Consider the following 21,126-nt stretch of genomic DNA (forward strand, 5'->3'; position numbering starts at 1 on the left):
TGCCGTCTGACGAGAGCAGGGGTGCCGTGTAAAAGTCCTTCTCATTTTTCAAATAATTCTCTCTTTTTAAACTTTGTTCAATGCATGCTAGTGCTGCCGTATGTTAGAATATGGCCAGTAATTTTCGCTGTCATCACCCGGGTGTAGCGCCAGAGGACGCGAATGAGAAGTCGTGCGCGCCGTGAGAAAATGTGTCTCTTTGCACTTATCCGAGAGCGCGCACACGTCTCACAGCGCGCAAATATTGAGTTCTCTTTCAAGTCTTGCTCTTGAACGGACAAACTCACACAAAAAGTATGTCAACATGTCCATCTTGATGAGTATTCTAGCAGACATAGTCTGTATATGCCTTAAGTGAACTATATACAGTCGAGAAAGACGACGCATATCTGAGCATTAGGTCTTAAAGAGGCAGTAGCATTAGGTCTTAAAGGGGCAGTAGCCTTTACTGCTGTCTGTTTAATGTCAAACAACAAAAGACAAGGACATCACTCACTGCTCTTGATTGAATAGCTTTTGTAAGTTTAATAGGATTAATCTTTAATTTATACAGTCAAATATGCAATGCTATTTTATAGGGGTGTAACGATTCATCTACTACATCGATGTATCGATTTATTTTCCTATGATCTAACTACATCGATCTGTGCTCGGCAAGATGGCCTTCCGGACGACATATATCGATCAAACATCGTTTTAAAAGGTAATCAATCGATTGTATCGATCATGGGAAATAACGCATTGGATTTAAGCACGTCAGACTTTATATGGATATTTTTTCTTAGCACTTTTAATGATAAAGCCGTTAAACGTTACTCGATTAAGTCTGCCCATCTGTGACATCCTCGCACCAGCAGCAGCGCTAAGAAAACAAAACATAGCATGGCGGATGACAGAGAAGCCAACGTGCGAGAAATTATCAAGCCACCAGGAGAAAGAGCTAACGTTACCTGTACTTTCAACCCTTGCTAAATGTTACCTGTGAATTCCTGACACCAGTGTGCCAGCAGAGCGAGTTTTAGCACTGCTGGAGACATAGTGAACGCACAGAGAAGCTGCGGTCAGATCATGTTGATATTTTTTGAAAAAGAAATCTGTAGAGTCATTGAAGAGTAGTTGGTTACATTTTATCTTTGTTAAATATTGTTTGTTTATTAAACTGAGAGTAGTAGCAGGTTCAGCCAGTTTATTCAACCTGAAGAAATGTTGGTTGCACTTTATTTTTGATATTAATATTGTATTTGTATTATTTTAATGTTGTAAAACAACAGCAAAAGTAGCAGGTAAACCTACTATTAATTAAACCTGAAGAGTAGTTAGTTGCACTTTATTTTTTATACTAATATTGTAATATTTTTATGTTGGAAAACAAAAGCAGAAGTAGCAGGTTAACCTGCTGTTGAAATGTTGGTTGCACTTACTGTGCTTTTATTGAACATGTATTGAAAATTGAAAATGAGAGCAGAAAAGGTTAACTTCCTGTTAATTCAACCTAAACTGTTGGTTGCACTTTATTCAAATAAAATTTGAATGCATTTGCCTTTAATTGTTGTTTACTTGTTTGTTTATATCCATAATTAATTGATACCTGATTCCCTTACAAGAAACAACAGGAATCTAGGAAACTTCACCTGCACTGACCAGTATCCAGATGTTTATTTCAGTCACACAATTTTTGGCTAAAAAGTTACTGAATCGATTTCAAGTCACTGAATCGTTTCGGATCGTATCGTTCTAAATGAACCAATATCGTCCTTGAATTGTATCGACAACCTCAAATCGTCATACGAATCGAATCGTTGTTAAAACGAATCGTTACACCCCTACTATTTTACATTTGATCAATTTCTGTACCTGAAAACTAATGTTAGACGTACCTGAAAAACCTGAAAAGCATAGTTTATTTTATTAGTATCTTTGCTCAATAGTATTTATTTGTGCTGCTGCTTGTATTTAAAATATTTGTTCTTCTTCTTATTATTTTTTTATTTGAAAGTAGTCCTTTTTTCCCTGAACATAGCAAATACTGAACCATACCGAAACGGTGAACCTAAAACCGTGATACAAACCGAACCGTGAGCAATCTGTACCGTTATACCCCTAGCGTAACGCATGCGAGGGGAAGCCACAAAATGGAGAACATTTTCAAAGGGTGCCATGACTGAAAAAAGGTTGGGAAACACTGCCCTAAGGTACAAAACCGAAAACGTACTAATATGTACTGTAAGATTACAAATTTATACATTGTTATATCTAGGTTCCAATGTAATAGAATATAACTGAAAACATTATCTATATTTTTGTTTTACATTTTGAAGTAAACTTGAGGAAATTCTAAGGAGATTACGTCAGGCCGTGTAAGTGTTTGAGACATTAAGTATTTTGTCTTTATGCACTTCCTGACTATTTACCATGACAAGCTTAGAGCAATACTGCTTGAGTGATTGGATTAGCATCTATGCGTTTGAATGAACCTGTTATGCTAATTGAATCTGGCCTGATGAGACAGGAATGTTTGGGGTGTGTCCCTATTTTCCTATGTCTCCTCCCCTGCTGTATAATCCCTCCCCCTGAAATGTAGATAAAATGCATTATTTTGTACTGTTAAATTAGACTGTTTTCGGACGACCTGCAGCACAGAGAGTTCTCATTAAAAGAATAACTTCTGTTTGATCCCGAAGTCTCCTGGTCTTCACTTCTGAGTTTCCTACACTTTAGAAGATAAAAGTTCACAACAGTACCTTTAAGGTACTAATATGCACTCTTAAAGTACTGATATGTACCTTTTATGGTACTTATATGTACCATTTAGGGGTGAGTAAGGTACAAAGATGTACCTTTTCACTTTTGTGCCATAGGATACCTAGCCTGGCTCCGCCCTCCTACGTACTTCCGCTCAATTTTCATTTTCCTTCAGTACTACGTCTGGGACTGCGGTGTATGCTTAGGTTTTCCCCCGAACAATTTTTTACCGGTCCAATCAGCGAACAGAGGGAGTGGCTGAGAGCGATGACGTTGATGTCGTGCGCTAGTTGGAGTTGTAGTTCAGTAATGGCGTCGGAGAAAGATGCGAGTGTGTGGCAGCGCTGACGAATGTCCAGAAGTTAAAAGTGTGACGAGGTGGACGAGCGAGCGAGACCGGTGTGCGTGATTGAGACAGACCGGTCTCGAGTCCTCTCATGAGGGAGCACGGAGGCATATAAGGGCGAGCGACACCGGTGAAGGACGAGAGAGGACCAGGCCTGGATTTTAAGTTGGGTTTTGTTATGTTTGTGCGCGGCAGTCGTCCGTGAGGGGCTGCCGCTTTTACTTTCATTTTGTGTTTATTATTTGATTAAAAGTTGTTAAACGTTCGCCGGTTCCCGCCTCCTTCTTCCCTGAACAAACGAACTCCCGTTACACGGAGCAAGAACAAACACTGCTGTACTGCTGATGTTGTGGTCCGGGAAAAGTCTTTTCCAGCTCGCTCCGTTAGTGGTGAAGGAGTTGCTGAAGCCGTCCGTCTCCCACCACCCGCAAGAAAAACCCAGGCTGAATTATCGACTTTTGACAAACACCAAGGTCGTGTGGTAATGTAATTGCTGTCCGAATCCACATCTCTGAGTTTTCAAGAATACATCACTTCAAAACTCACTGTTTGTATCCTTTATAGACCCTTTCAGAGCACTGCGCGGTTGCGTGAGCTGTAATTTGCATTTCTAGACTTGTATTTCTTTAAATACTGGCAAGTGTGTACAAGAGCAAAATATTTCACCACCGCTCAAAAAATAAAAGAAGAAAAGCACGTAAACATTTGAATTGGGCTGTTATTAAAGGCAGCATTTATTCTTATCATACTAAGCATATGCCATTTTATTGACAGCATACAATCATGTTATGATTGCACGATATATGCACCACGAGAGCAGCGCGTTCCCGATCACAAAACTCTCCTCCACCGTGAATAAATAACAATCCGAATGCACGAGGTTTTATCGCTGACACTGAGGTGGTGTGCGCAGTTAATGTGAGAATCAAAGGCGAACGGCGCGTGACATACGTCACGACCAAACGTTAGCGATTGGTTAGGCAGATCCAGAGTGACTCTTGGCAGATCCAATAGTTTTAAACTTCAACAGAGAACCCGCCTTCAAGGAAGTAAACGCTTGTCAATGGAGAGTGGCCAGACTCTATGTACAAATGAAATGTACGAGAGTCTGGTAAAACCAGGCTATAGGATACCGCCCCAGTGACAGCAATGTACCTTTTTTTCTGAGAGTGTAGCAACTGACACTAGGGGTTGCAGCCTTTAGCCTCCTTGTTAGAGCGTCCGACTCTCATGCCGGCGGACCCGGGTTCGAGTCCCGCTTGGAGCGGGCGGTTTGAACAGGAGGGGTTACATTGGTGCCGTGACCCGTATGGAAGTGAGGTTTAAGGGGGGTGAGTGTAACGGAGGCTAGCTGATGACCGTCGTTGGCTTGATCAGCGATGAAGACGACACGGAGTATAGAGGATTGACGCAGGACTTTGTGGACTGGTGTAGGCCAAACCAACTCCTTATCAATGCAGGGAAGACTAAGGAGATGGTGGTGGATTTCCGCAGACACCGGTCTGCTCAATCACCAATGAACATCCAGGGAATGGACATTGAGAGAGTGGACTCTTACAAGTACCTTGGTGTTCACCTGAAACATAGACTGGACTGGACTTTCAATACAGAAGCATTGTACAGGAAGGGTCAGATCAGGCTCTACCTCCTGAGGAGACTGAGGTCTTTTGGAGTGCAGGGGGCACTCCTGTCCTGAAGACTTTCTATTACCCTTTTTCCACCAAGGCAGAGCTAGAGCTAGATCGGAGCCAGAGCCTAGTTTCAAATCGGTTCTTTGTGTTTCCACACCCAAAGCCCCAGCTCCGAGCCAGGAAAAGTGGTTCTTAAGTAGCACCAAAACATTGCTGGGCTAGAACAGGGCTAGAAGTAAGAACCGATTCCGTCAGGCGCTGGGGGCGGAGTCAACAAGACCAACACACACTTGAGATCTGCCATTGTTGAAATAGCAGCTAATGGAGCTAACAGCTGCTGCTCGTTTGTAATCTCCGTCTATACAAATTACGGCGAGCTGCATGAATGCGTTGGATTCGCTGTGTTTGCGTTGTGTTTTGATGCCGATGTAGGATCGTAAAGCCATGTGAATCAATAGTAACGCAACGTTTGCTTTGTTGATGGAAGGCTTGTTCGCAGCGGTGCTGTGCAGACCGATCGCCATATGATAACGAGTCCAGCGAGAGCATACGACTCCTTATGCTTTTGATTCACTCATGCGTTTTTTTAAATATCATACGTGGATCGGTCTGCGCAGCGCCGATGCATCTCGAACAAGCCTGGGGTGTGTGTGTTTCCGCTGCCCAGGGTTGCCAGGTTTTCACAACAAAACCCGCCCAATTGCTACTCAAAACAAGCCCAATCGCGTTTCAGGGGGGCTTCCCCGGTAAAAATCACATTTGGGGGTAAAATATGTGTTTTTTTTGGCATGGTTGCCTACTTAAATTCGCATTCCCGGGGCTAAATATTACATAATTGGGGTCGCTTCAACCCGCGGACATGAAAAAACAGCCCGCGGCAAAACCGCAGACTTGGCAACACTGCCGCTGCCTCGCTAGCGTTGCTGAGAAAGATGAGACGTATACAGTGACGTAAGACCGGCTCTGTTGTGGCTCTCAGCCCGTGGAAAAGCAAACGGTTCTTAGAAGCTCCTCAGTCGAACCAACTATGAACTGGGACTAGCTCTGGCTCTGAATTAGCTCTAGCACTGCCTTGGTGGAAAAGGGGTATCTGACTCTGTGGTGGCATCAGCTATCCTGTACGGTGTGGTCTGCTGGAGCAGCAGTAACACTGAGAAGGAGAGGAGGAAGCTGGACAAGGTCTGGACAAGGAAACTGTCATCTATGCGGGGCCATGAATCACACCCCATGCAGGACACTCTGTCAGCTCTGGAGAGCAGCTTCAGTCACAGACTGCTCCACCCTCGGTGTGTGAAGGAGAGATTCCTGCTGCAGTCAGACTGCACAATGAACACTGCAAGCATGAAACGCTTTTTACTGTTGCAGTATTTTTATAATATTTTAGTAATGGGCCATTTCACTGTGTAATTCTTGAAACGTGCAATATCTGTTAGCATATTTTTATTTTTTATTTAATTTTAGGTAGAGTCTCTCTTAGTTTATTTTAGGTTCTTCTGTTTTTATCTTAGTGTTTGTGATACTATTTTACCATTGTACCCCTGCTGTTGCTAAATGCAATTTCCCCACTGCGGAACAAATGAAGGCTTACTTACTTACTTACTTAGTAGTCGCTGTTTTGAGTAAACCTCACTCCTCTGATCTCAAGAGACGCTCTAGTGACTGACGCTAGGGGTTGCAGCCTTTAGCCTCCTTGTTAGGGCGTCCGACTCTCATGCCGGTGGACCCGGGTACGAGTCCAGCTTGGAGCGGGCGCTGTAAACAGGATGGGTTTTTATTTCCTCTAAAATGAACAGAACTCAGTGAATACTTGTAACACTGACAAGATCAAGTGTCCAAATAATCTTATTGAAAATGAAAACAAATATTCTCTGTTAATGTAATCTGTATGAAAAGCGAGAGATGTCAGTCGTGGTTGTGGCAGCTCATTATCATGTGAACATGCCTACTCACAGCGCGCTCTATTCAAACTCTAATCTGAGGAGATCCATGCAAACAGAGCCAACTCTCACATCAACTCGGTAAAACACATCACGTTTAATCAGAATCATGTACTTTACGTTGTCTTGGGACGCAGTGAGGAATAATCCTGGAATAATTTACCTCAGAAGAAGAGCTGGTTTCAGTTTCAGGGATCCAGCCGAGGATTGTGACGGGTTCGTTTATTCTTAAATTCTTTATTCTACTCGATATGGACTAGTGTCTGTAAACAAGACTGTTTAAATATGAATCCTGCATGTTATGCTTGTCTCTGTGTGTATGAATGTTAAATGGTTTTGTTTACTACACATACTTACATTAGGCCATGTTCACTCTAATATATTTTCGTTTGAAAACGCATCTTTTTCTCTCCGTTTTGGCCTTCCGTCCACATCTTCACATCGTAGTTTGGACTGTGAAGATGGAGGTATTTGAAAACGATGATGCATGTTTAGTCATGTGACGCATATTGTACTAATAGATATGTATGTTGATACCGCTATTGTGCCAGAGTTATGTGCTATTTTAACGGTAAAAGACTGTAAAAATGCTACGGTTAAAAACGGTTAACTGGTTAACAAGTTTCCGTACTATATACAACTGTAATAGATCTAACCTTACATTTAAATTCACTTTACAGTAAAATACCGTTAAATTGACAATCTTTGGAATTGTTTCTAGGAGAGCAGCTTGGAAAGGGTCCCTTTTTTTGTCTAGGAGAAAGGGCCAGGAAGGCTGCTCTGGGATGAATGGTGCCTTCAGTCTGAAAATGGCCATAAATGTCTCACATTCTATATTATGTTATGTATATTCTCATTCAATGGCTGCTACACCGCCCTGAACCATGTATAAAAGCCAAGTCCAGAAGTAAACGTTGAGGAGGCCTGTGAACATCAATCGACTCCTTTGTTCGTGATTCTCTTTCCATGAGCTCATGACATTCAATGGTGAAAAAGATGGAGAAAAAATAGAGATTAAAGAGGTTTATCAGAGAATGTCAGTAGATCACGTGTTTGGGAAACAGAAGACATTACAAGATTAGCGGTTTCTGTTGCTCAAACTGTGTTTCAGACATAAAAATACTCACAATGTGCTCTTGTTATGGTTTATTCATCAACTTTGTCTTTGATGTTTCTCCCAAAATGCCTCGTAGGATAAACAGACACAATTGTGTCACTGTTGTCATACAGTGAGTATAGCGTATGAAGTGAATGCTAACAGTCTCTTCTGAAACTCTAGGATAGACATTTTTATGATTCCATGGTTATTTGGGTGTGTTTCTCAAGAGAAAAGCAGGAGCAAACGTCTATTTGTTCACCATTTCATCTGGGATAGTGTTTGTTAACTGGTGGGTCTGCAAGAGGTTCAATCTGATAGTAATGGGCAGCAGGGAAGAAACCATGATGAATGCATAGCCACGCATAGTTAAGATAGTAAAACAAATAGACTTATCAGAAAAAAATCCCTTCCCATATCTTGGATGTCAAAGGTTGTGTCCAATATTTCAGCAGAAATTCATCTGTCACGTGGTTTTTAGAAACCAAAACTGTCAATTGTCTGATTCGGCTCATGTCATACAGTTTATGATAATATTAACCCTTTTGTGTTTTTTTTGTTTTTACTTTTGCACCATAGACATATTTGGTTCACTTGATGACCAAGTCCTGAAGCAAAACCAAACAACTGAGATATTAAAGGTGTTATTGGTTTTATAGGGAGACACACAGAGGACAGATCTGGAATTACTGTGTGTCTGCTGAAGCTTTTACCAAAGTCTCATTACATAAGATGATAAAGCTCTCAGTATGTGGCATTATTCATATATTTCTCTTTGTGAGAAAATTACATTTGTGTTTTTCTGTATTGTCATAAGCCGTTGTTTCTGCTTTGTGTATATGTGTGTTTACTGTGCTATAGTTTGGCAATGAAAATATTCAGCAGAAGTGAGTTTGGAAAGACAATTCATACAATATACAGTTTTTGTGTTTATATGAAGTCTCTGCAGCTCTGCTGTTATTGATGCTGCTGTTTCTTATTGCTGTTTCTGCTGTTATTGATGCTGCTGTTTCTTATTGCTGTTTCTGATATTATTGATGCTGCTGTTTCTTATTGCTGCTGCTGATATTATTGATGCTGCTGTTTCTTATTGCTGCTGCTGATATTATTGATGCTGCTGTTTCTTATTGCTGCTGCTGATATTATTGATGCTGCTGTTTCTTATTGCTGTTTCTGCTGTTATTGATGCTGCTGTTTCTTATTGCTGTTTCTGATATTATTGATGCTGCTGTTTCTTATTGCTGCTGCTGATATTATTGATGCTGCTGTTTCTTATTGCTGCTGCTGATATTATTGATGCTGCTGTTTCTTATTGCTGCTGCTGATATTATTGATGCTGCTGTTTCTTATTGCTGTTTCTGATATTATTGATGCTGCTGTTTCTTATTGCTGTTTCTGCTGTTATTGATGCTGCTGTTTCTTATTGCTGTTTCTGATATTATTGATGCTGCTGTTTCTTATTGCTGCTGCTGATATTATTGATGCTGCTGTTTCTTATTGCTGCTGCTGATATTATTGATGCTGCTGTTTCTTATTGCTGTTTCTGCTGTTATTGATGCTGCTGTTTCTTATTGCTGTTTCTGATATTATTGATGCTGCTGTTTCTTATTGCTGCTGCTGATATTATTGATGCTGCTGTTTCTTATTGCTGCTGCTGATATTATTGATGCTGCTGTTTCTTATTGCTGCTGCTGATATTATTGATGCTGCTGTTTCTTATTGCTGTTTCTGATATTATTGATGCTGCTGTTTCTTATTGCTGTTTCTGCTGTTATTGATGCTGCTGTTTCTTATTGCTGTTTCTGATATTATTGATGCTGCTGTTTCTTATTGCTGCTGCTGATATTATTGCTGCTGCTGTTTCTTATTGCTGCTGCTGATATTATTGATGCTGCTGTTTCTTATTGCTGTTTCTGCTGTTATTGATGCTGCTGTTTCTTATTGCTGTTTCTGATATTATTGATGCTGCTGTTTCTTATTGCTGCTGCTGATATTATTGATGCTGCTGTTTCTTATTGCTGCTGCTGATATTATTGATGCTGCTGTTCGTATTGCTGCTGCTGATATTATTGATGCTGCTGTTTCTTATTGCTGCTGCTGATATTATTGATGCTGCTGTTTCTTATTGCTGCTGCTGATATTATTGCTGCTGCTGTTTCTTATTGCTGTTTCTGATATTATTGATGCTGCTGTTTCTTATTGCTGCTGATTATATTATTGATGCTGCTGTTTCTTATTGCTGCTGCTGATATTATTGATGCTGCTGTTTCTTATTGCTGCTGCTGATATTATTGATGCTGCTGTTTCTTATTGCTGTTTCTGATATTATTGATGCTGTTTTTTCTTATTGCTGTTTCTGATATTATTGATGCTGCTGTTTCTTATTGCTGTTTCTGCTGTTTTTGATGCTGCTGTTTCTTATTGCTGTTCCTGCTGTTATTGATGCTGCTGTTTCTTATTGCTGCTGCTGATATTATTGATGCTGCTGTTTTTTATTGCTGCTGCTGATATTATTGATGCTGCTGTTTCTTATTGCTGTTCCTGCTGTTATTGATGCTGCTGTTTCTTATTGCTGCTGCTGATATTATTGATGCTGCTGTTTTTTATTGCTGCTGATGATATTATTGATGCTGCTGTTTCTTATTGCTGCTGCTGATATTATTGCTGCTGCTGTTTCTTATTGCTGCTGCTGATATTATTGATGCTGCTGTTTCTTATTGCTGCTGCTGATATTATTGATGCTGCTGTTTTTTATTGCTGCTGCTGATATTATTGATGCTGCTGTTTTTTATTGCTGCTGCTGATATTATTGATACTGCTGTTTCTTATTGCTGCTGCTGATATTATTGATGCTGCTGTTTCTTATTGCTGCTGCTGATATTATTGATGCTGCTGTTTCTTATTGCTGCTGCTGATATTATTGATACTGCTGTTTCTTATTGCTGCTGCTGATATTATTGATGCTGCTGTTTTTTATTGCTGCTGATGATATTGTTGCTGCTGTTTCTTATTGCTGCTGCTGATATTATTGCTGCTGCTGTTTCTTATTGCTGCTGCTGATATTATTGTTGTTGCTGTTTCTTATTGCTGCTGATGATATTATTGTTGCTGCTGTTTCTTTTTGCTGCTGCTGATATTATTATTGTTGCTGCTGTTTCTTATTGCTGCTGCTGATATTATTGTTGTTGCTGTTTCTTATTGCTGCTGCTGATATTATTGTTGCTGCTGTTTCTTTTTGCTGCTGCTGATATTATTATTGTTGCTGCTGTTTCTTATTGCTGCTGCTGATATTATTGATGCTGCTGTTTCTTATTGCTGCTGCTGATATTATTGTTGCTGCTGTTTCTTATTGCTGCTGCTGATATTATTATTGTTGCTGCTGTTTCTTATTGCTGCTGTTGATACTATTGATGCTGCTGTTTCTTATTGCTGCTGCTGATATTATTGATGCTGCTGTTTCTTATTGCTGCTGCTGATATTATTGTTGTTGCTGTTTCTTATTGCTGCTGCTGATATTATTGTTGCTGCTGTTTCTTATTGCTGCTGCTGATATTATTATTGTTGCTGCTGTTTCTTATTGCTGCTGCTGATATTATTGATGCTGCTGTTTCTTATTGCTGCTGCTGATATTATTGATGCTGCTGTTTCTTATTGCTGTTTCTGATATTATTGATGCTGCTGTTTCTTATTGCTGCTGATTATATTATTGATGCTGCTGTTTCTTATTGCTGCTGCTGATATTATTGATGCTGCTGTTTCTTATTGCTGCTGCTGATATTATTGATGCTGCTGTTTCTTATTGCTGTTTCTGATATTATTGATGCTGTTTTTTCTTATTGCTGTTTCTGATAATATTGATGCTGCTGTTTCTTATTGCTGTTTCTGCTGTTTTTGATGCTGCTGTTTCTTATTGCTGTTCCTGCTGTTATTGATGCTGCTGTTTCTTATTGCTGTTTCTGCTGTTATTGATGCTGCTGTTTCTTATTGCTGCTGCTGATATTATTGATGCTGCTGTTTTTTATTGCTGCTGCTGATATTATTGATGCTGCTGTTTTTTATTGCTGCTGCTGATATTGTTGATGCTGCTGTTTCTTATTGCTGCTGCTGCTGCTGATATTATTGATACTGCTGTTTCTTATTGCTGCTGCTGATATTATTGCTGCTGCTGTTTCTTATTGCTACTGCTGATATTATTGTTGCTGCTGTTTCTTATTGCTGCTGCTGATATTATTGATGCTGTTGTTTCTTATCGCTGCTGCTGATATTATTGATGCTGCTGTTTCTTATTGCTGCTGCTGATATTATTGATACTGCTGTTTCTTATTGCTGCTGCTGATATTATTGATGCTGCTGTTTTTTATTGCTGCTGCTGATATTGTTGATGCTGCTGTTTCTTATTGCTGCTGCTGATATTATTGATACTGCTGTTTCTTATTGCTGCTGCTGATATTATTGATGCTGCTGTTCCTTATTGCTGCTGCTGATATTATTGATGCTGCTGTTTCTTATTGCTGCTGCTGATATTATTGCTGCTGTTGTTTCTTATCGCTGCTGCTGATATTATTGATGCTGCTGTTTCTTATTGCTGCTGCTGATATTATTGATACTGCTGTTTCTTATTGCTGCTGCTGATATTATTGATGCTGCTGTTTCTTATTGCTGCTGCTGATATTGTTGATGCTGCTGTTTCTTATTGCTGCTGCTGATATTATTGATACTGCTGTTTCTTATTGCTGCTGCTGATATTATTGATGCTGCTGTTTCTTATTGCTGCTGCTGATATTATTGATGCTGCTGTTTCTTATTGCTGCTGCTGATATTATTGATACTGCTGTTTCTTATTGCTGCTGCTGATATTATTGATGCTGCTGTTTTTTATTGCTGCTGATGATATTGTTGCTGCTGTTTCTTATTGCTGCTGTTGATACTATTGATGCTGCTGTTTCTTATTGCTGCTGCTGATATTATTGATGCTGCTGTTTCTTATTGCTGCTGCTGATATTATTGTTGTTGCTGTTTCTTATTGCTGCTGCTGATATTATTGTTGCTGCTGTTTCTTATTGCTGCTGCTGATATTATTATTGTTGCTGCTGTTTCTTATTGCTGCTGCTGATATTATTGATGCTGCTGTTTCTTATTGCTGCTGCTGATATTATTGATGCTGCTGTTTCTTATTGCTGTTTCTGATATTATTGATGCTGCTGTTTCTTATTGCTGCTGATTATATTATTGATGCTGCTGTTTCTTATTGCTGCTGCTGATATTATTGATGCTGCTGTTTCTTATTGCTGCTGCTGATATTATTGATGCTGCTGTTTCTTATTGCTGTTTCTGATATTATTGATGCTGTTTTTTCTTATTGCTGTTTCTGATAATATTGATGCTGCTGTTTCTTATTGCTGTTTCTGCTGTTTTTGATGCTGCTGTTTCTTATTGCTGTTCCTGCTGTTATTGATGCTGCTGTTTCTTATTGCTGTTTCTGCTGTTATTGATGCTGCTGTTTCTTATTGCTGCTGCTGATATTATTGATGCTGCTGTTTTTTATTGCTGCTGCTGATATTATTGATGCTGCTGTTTTTTATTGCTGCTGCTGATATTGTTGATGCTGCTGTTTCTTATTGCTGCTGCTGCTGCTGATATTATTGATACTGCTGTTTCTTATTGCTGCTGCTGATATTATTGCTGCTGCTGTTTCTTATTGCTACTGCTGATATTATTGTTGCTGCTGTTTCTTATTGCTGCTGCTGATATTATTGATGCTGTTGTTTCTTATCGCTGCTGCTGATATTATTGATGCTGCTGTTTCTTATTGCTGCTGCTGATATTATTGATACTGCTGTTTCTTATTGCTGCTGCTGATATTATTGATGCTGCTGTTTTTTATTGCTGCTGCTGATATTGTTGATGCTGCTGTTTCTTATTGCTGCTGCTGATATTATTGATACTGCTGTTTCTTATTGCTGCTGCTGATATTATTGATGCTGCTGTTCCTTATTGCTGCTGCTGATATTATTGATGCTGCTGTTTCTTATTGCTGCTGCTGATATTATTGATGCTGCTGTTTCTTATTGCTGCTGCTGATATTATTATTGTTGCTGCTGTTTCTTATTGCTGCTGCTGATATTATTGATGCTGCTGTTTCTTATTGCTGCTGCTGATATTATTGTTGCTGCTGTTTCTTATTGCTGCTGCTGATATTATTGATGCTGCTGTTTCTTATTGCTGCTGATGATATTATTGATGTTGCTGTTTCTTATTGCTGCTGCTGATATTATTGTTGTTGCTGTTTCTTATTGCTGCTGCTGATATTATTGATGCTGCTGTTTCTTATTGCTGTTTCTCATATTATTGATGCTGCTGTTTCTTATTGCTGCTGCTGATATTGTTGTTGCTGCTGTTTCTTATTGCTGTTTCTGCTGTTATTGATGCTGCTGTTCCTTATTGCTGCTGCTGATATTATTGATGCTGCTGTTTCTTATTGCTGTTTCTGCTGCTATTGATGCTGCTGTTTCTTATTGCTGCTGCTGATATTATTGTTGCTGCTGTTTCTTATTGCTTTTTCTGCTGTTATTGATGCTGCTGTTCCTTATTGCTGCTGCTGATATTATTGATGCTGCTGTTTCTTATTGCTGCTGCTGATATTATTGATGCTGTTGTTTCTTATCGCTGCTGCTGATATTATTGATGCTGCTGTTTCTTATTGCTGCTGCTGATATTATTTATGCTGCTGTTTCTTATTGCTGCTGCTGATATTATTGTTGCTGCTGTTTCTTATTGCTGCTGATGATATTATTGTTGCTGCTGTTTCTTATTGCTGCTGCTGATATTATTGATGCTGCTGTTTCTTATTGCTGTTTCTGCTGTTATTGATGCTGCTGTTTCTTATTGCTGTTTCTGCTGTTATTGATGCTGCTGTTTCTTATTGCTGCTGCTGATATTATTGATGCTGCTGTTTCTTATTGCTGCTGCTGATATTATTGTTGCTGCTGTTTCTTATTGCTGCTGCTGATATTATTGTTGCTGCTGTTTCTTATTGCTGCTGCTGATATTATTGATGCTGCTGTTTCTTATTGCTGTTTCTGCTGTTATTGATGCTGCTGTTTCTTATTGCTGTTTCTGCTGTTATTGATGCTGCTGTTTCTTATTGCTGCTGCTGATATTGTTGATGCTGCTGTTTCTTATTGCTGCTGCTGATATTGTTGATGCTGCTGTTTCTTATTGCTGTTTCTGCTGTTATTGATGCTGCTGTTTCTTATTGCTGTTTCTTTTGTTATTGATGCTGCTGTTTCTTATTGCTGTTTCTGCTGTTATTGATGCTGCTGTTTCTTATTGCTGCTGCTGATATTGTTGATGCTGCTGTTTCTTATTGCTGTTTCTGCTGTTATTGATGCTGCTGTTTCTTATTGCTGCTGCTGATATTATTGATGCTGCTGTTTTTTATTGCTGCTGATGATATTATTGTTGCTGCTGTTTCTTATTGCTGCTGCTGATATTATTGATGCTGCTGTTTCTTATTGCTGCTGCTGATATTATTGTTGTTGCTGTTTCTTATTGCTGCTGCTGATATTATTGTTGCTGCTGTTTCTTATTGCTGCTGCTGATATTATTATTGTTGCTGATGTTTCTTATTGCTGCTGCTGATATTATTGTTGCTGCTGTTTCTTATTGCTGCTGTTGATATTATTATTGTTGCTGCTGTTTCTTATTGCTGCTGTTGATACTATTGATGCTGCTGTTTCTTATTGCTGCTGATATTATTGTTGCTGCTGTTTCTTATTGCTGCTGCTGATATTATTGATGCTGCTGTTTCTTATTGCTGCTGCTGATATTATTGATGCTGTTGTTTCTTATTGCTGCTGCTGATATTATTGATGCTGCTGTTTCTTATTGCTCCTGCTGATATTATTGATGCTGCTGTTTCTTATTGCTGCTGCTGATATTATTGATGCTGCTGTTTCTTATTGCTGCTGCTGATATTGTTGTTGCTGCTGTTTCTTTTTGCTGTTTCTGCTGTTATTGATGCTGCTGTTCCTTATTGCTGTTTCTGCTGTTATTGATGCTGCTGTTTCTTATTGCTGCTGCTGATATTATTGTTGCTGCTGTTTCTTATTGCTGCTGATGATATTATTGTTGCTGCTGTTTCTTATTGCTGTTTCTGCTGTTATTATTGATGCTGCTGTTTCTTATTGCTGCTGCTGATATTATTGATGCTGTTGTTTCTTATTGCTGCTGCTGATATTATTTATGCTGCTGTTTCTTATTGCTGCTGCTGATATTATTTATGCTGCTGTTTCTTATTGCTGCTGCTGATATTGTTGCTGCTGTTTCTTATTGCTGCTGCTGATATTATTGATGCTGCTCTTTCTTATTGCTGCTGCTGATATTATTGATGCTGCTGTTTCTTATTGCTGCTGCTGATATTATTGTTGCTGCTGTTTCTTATTGCTGCTGCTGATATTATTTATGCTGCTGTTTCTTATTGCTGCTGCTTATATTATTGTTGCTGCTGTTTCTTATTGCTGCTGCTGATATTATTGTTGCTGCTGTTTCTTATTGCTGCTGCTGATATTATTTATGCTGCTGTTTCTTATTGCTGCTGCTGATATTATTTATGCTGCTGTTTCTTATTGCTGCTGCTGATATTGTTGCTGCTGTTTCTTATTGCTGCTGCTGATATTATTGATGCTGCTCTTTCTTATTGCTGCTGCTGATATTATTGATGCTGCTGTTTCTTATTGCTGCTGCTGATATTATTGTTGCTGCTGTTTCTTATTGCTGCTGCTGATATTATTTATGCTGCTGTTTCTTATTGCTGCTGCTTATATTATTGTTGCTGCTGTTTCTTATTGCTGCTGCTGATATTATTGTTGCTGCTGTTTCTTATTGCTGCTGCTGATATTATTGTTGCTGCTGTTTCTTATTGCTGCTGCTGATATTATTGTTGCTGCTGTTTCTTATTGCTGCTGCTTATATTATTGTTGCTGCTGTTTCTTATTGCTGCTGCTGATATTATTGTTGCTGCTGTTTCTTATTGCTGCTGCTGATATTATTGTTGCTGCTGTTTCTTATTGCTGCTGCTGATATTATTGTTGCTGCTGTTTCTTATTGCTGCTGCTGATATTATTGTTGCCATTTCTTGTTGCTGCCGTTGGTTATTGCTGCTTCTGTGGTTGGTTGTTGGTGCTGCTGCTGCTGTTATTGCTCCTGTTTGTATTGTATTTGTTGATACTTTATTGATACTTTACAGGAAATGACATTGTCACGGCAGCTTCAACACACAAAAGAACATAGCACCACTCTTAAGTCTTTTACGATCTACAATATAAAAAATGAAAAAGAAATAGATACACCTATATATACAGTTCCAATAATGAGTCCTGTTATTTACAAAGCTCATTGAACAATCTGATAGCCGTCAATAGAAAGGACTTCCAGCTACGCTGCTATGCTCTTTGGTGCAATCAGTCTATGACTGAAGGTGCTGTTGTTAAGCAACCCAAGAGCATGTAGTGGATGCGAGGAGTTGCTCATAATCAATCTCAGTTTTGAAAGTATTCTGAGGGTTTTACTGCAGAGTAAGTACAGGCCTTGGTACAGCCAATACATATTGATTATACAATTATTGATAATGCGCACACCCAGTATCAATGTTAGTAGTTGTAGCTGTGTTGGTTACATCATGTCTGGCTGTCATGTTTTTACCCTTATACGGTTTTTAATTCAGTAGCAAACCCACAAGAGTGGTCAGGTGTTAATATTCAAAGCCTTACAGTACTACTTTTTTAAAATTTATTCTTTTAAGTAGTCTCTTATGCTGAATATGCTCACTTTCCCCCAGGACTCTTTGATGAATAGAAGGTTCAAAAGAACATAATTTCTCTGATATAGAAAGCTTTCAAAAAATACTAACATTGTACACAACTGTTTTCAACACTGATAATCATAAATGTTTGTTAAGCATCAAATCATCATATGAGAATGATTTCTGAAGGATCATGTGACACTGAAGACTGGAGTAATGATGATAAATTCAGCTTTGATCACAGGAATAAATTAAATTTGACTATATATCAGTCCTTCCAGAAAAATGCGGCTTTTTTTTGTGATTGTTGCAGGCAAAAATCCTTGATTATGCGGCACGTTTTCTTAAAAAATGCGATGAAAAATGCGGGATATTTATGCAATTTTATGCGATAAAATTGCAGGAACTTGCAAAAACTGCGGTTTGATGAGAAAGAGAAAAAAAGCACTACATCACAGAAAGTGCTGGAATATTTAAGTTCTCATCTTGTTTTATTGAAGACCTTAATAACGGCTCAAATTTACAAAACATTTAGTCAATCAAGTTCTGTAGCTTTACAAAAGGAATATGCTACAACTTCTGAAAAAATTTATAAATAACTTCCTGTTTTACAGATGTCGCTATACAAAACAGACATTTGAGTGCTTCCAATGCACAAAGTGCAATCTCTTAAAGGGTTAGTTCACCTAAAAATGAAAATTCTGTCATTAATTACTTCCCTTTATGTTGTTGGACACAAATTAAGATATTTTAGTTGAATTCCGATGGCTCAGAAAGGCCTCCATTGGCACAATGTACACTCTCAAGACCCATAAAAGGTAGCCTACTAAAGACGTCGTTACAAAGTCCATCTCACTACAGTGGTTCTACAATAACTTTATGAATCGGCGAGAATAGTTTTTGTGCGCAAAAAAAACTAAATAACGACTTATATAGTGATGACTGATTTCAAAACACAGCATCATGATGCTTTGAATCATCGAGTCGATTCATGATTCGGATCGCGTGTCAAACTGCTGAAATACGTGACTTTGGCGATCCAACCCGCTGAATCGACTCATTGATTCATAACACTTCAAACCGCTGAATCAACTCATTGATTCATAACGCTTCAACCCGCTGAATCAACTCATTGATTCATAACACTTCAAACCGCTGAATCAACTCATTGATTCATAACACTTCAAACCGCTGAATCGACTCATTGATTCATAACACTTCAAACCGCTGAATCAACTCATTGATTCATAACGCTTCAACCCGCTGAATCAACTCATTGATTCATAACGCTTCAACCCGCTGAATCAACTCATTGATTCATAACACTTCAAACCGCTGAATCAACTCATTGATTCATAACACTTCAAACCGCTGAATCGACTCATTGATTCATAACACTTCAAACCGCTGAATCAACTCATTGATTCATAACGCTTCAAACCGCTGAATCGACTCATTGATTCATAACGCTTCAAACCGCTGAATCGACTCATTGATTCATAACGCTTCAAAGCTTCATGATGCTGTGTTTTGAAATCAGTCAGCACACAGGGAAACTGCTTTGCTCTTTTGCTGTTATTTTTGTTGGCCAATGGGAGTTTGTGCTTCATCATGGTTTCACCGGTATCTATGGTTTCTCCGCGGGGTTTGAAGCTTTTCGATGACGTTCGCGTCGGGTAATCACGTCACTTCAAAACATTCCCATGGCAATAGGCGGAAATGGCGGCTCTTGTGTGAAGTAAACGAAAAATTTTCAACTTTCTGCTAATATATATGGCTTTTTTTGCAACGAAAATGCGGGGATTATGAAATCATGATAGCCCCGCATATTTTGCACGCGGAAATAGGCAATTTATGCGGCGAAAGTGCGGCGTATTTGAAAAAATGCGGCCCCCGCATGAATATGCGGACTTTGGCTGATTATGCGTTAAATCACGCGATCGCATAATCGCGTTTTTCTGGAGGGACTGATATATTCACATAGAGAACAGCTGTTTTATATTATAATACTATTTCACAATATTACTGTATTTTAAATACAGCCTTGGTGAGCAGAAGAGACCTTTAAAAAAAAAAAACAAGAAATGTTGATTTATTTCAAACATTAAACAGAGCTTTTATTTTGGCGGAAATAAAATGTTAATTTTTGCATTCCATTCGACTGTGTATAAAGAACCTTTTTATTTTCTAAATAAAAACTTCCAAAATGTAGGCTACACAACTTATAATTCCAAGGGGACGATATAGCACTTGCAGAAAAACATTTAGGCTACTGAGAAACTGGCGCCGATTTTTCTCGCACTTTGGACTTTGAACCAGTGTTAATTTTGACAGCATATTTTGATTTAGTTTTAGTCATAGTCTTTTGACTAAAATACCATTTAGTTTTAGGCATATTTTAGTCACCTGAATTGTTTTTAGTTTTAGTCTAGTTTTAGTCGACTAAATATCATAAGATATTAAATCTACAGTAGTTTTAGTCTCCTAAAATCTAATGAGTTTAGTTAAATTGTAATTCATCACGCATTTAAGCATTACATAACCGACTGTCACTTGAACTGACATTTTGACATCATTTTGTTTTTGACATTAAAAATACACGAAAGAGAGCTCAATTCACTTTCATGTTTGTTTTTAAAAACATCTATATAGTTTTTATAACTTTATATTTCCGTTTTAGTTAGTATATCATGTTAAGCTAAAGCTTCAAATAAGTTTGCTTATTTATTTTTTTAATTTCAGTTAACATTTATTTAATTTCAAGTAACAAAGTTTTTTTTAATGGTTTTAGTTAACTGTTATAACCCTGATACTTTATTGAATATGTGTCAAATACTGGTCTTTCCTCCTGACTATGAACGAAATGGGAATTAAATTAAATACAGTTTATTGTGTAACCAAAAACTAATATATAATGCGTGGCTTTTAATTACAAACCAGCTGGAAATACACCGGGACTCTTATTTTGAAATCTCGCCTTAGTTGCAGGAGCACATTCAAGTTCAGATGAGGAGATAAAATATGCATTGTTACAATCGTCTAAAACACATTACTATATAAACATGGGAAAGTAAACGTTGTCATTATTCACCAGCATTAGTTCATAAACACTGGTCTGGCATAAATGTGTGTTATTGATTGATTGAGCCGCTCTGGAGCTGGATTGGGGGTGTGTGAGCCTGTAGATCGTGTGTTTTCCAGAGGTTAGATCAGTTCAGATCAAATGTGTTCATCTGTTACACAGGACATCAGTTCTGACCCCATCTCTGCCCTAATCCACCCTCACTTACATTTACATCTCGATTTTATTTGTTGACGAAAATTACAGTTGATGTTCGTATAGTTTTTGTCATCCAACACTAGTTTTTATTTAGTTATCGTCTCGTTTTCGTCAGTGAAAACAGGTCGTTGACGAAAATTATGACGAAAATCATTCGTCAACGAAATTAACACTGCTTTGAACCCTGGCTAACAAGCGAATAGTGTCCGGCCGATGGCGCCGCGAGCTTTTGCAGCGCTGTCAGAATCAATCCGTGCAAATATTAGAAAATGTAACATTTTGCAGTTTATTT

This window comes from Gobio gobio (assembly GCF_949357685.1).
Source record: "Gobio gobio genome assembly, chromosome: 21".
Taxonomy (NCBI): Eukaryota; Metazoa; Chordata; class Actinopteri; order Cypriniformes; family Gobionidae; genus Gobio; species Gobio gobio.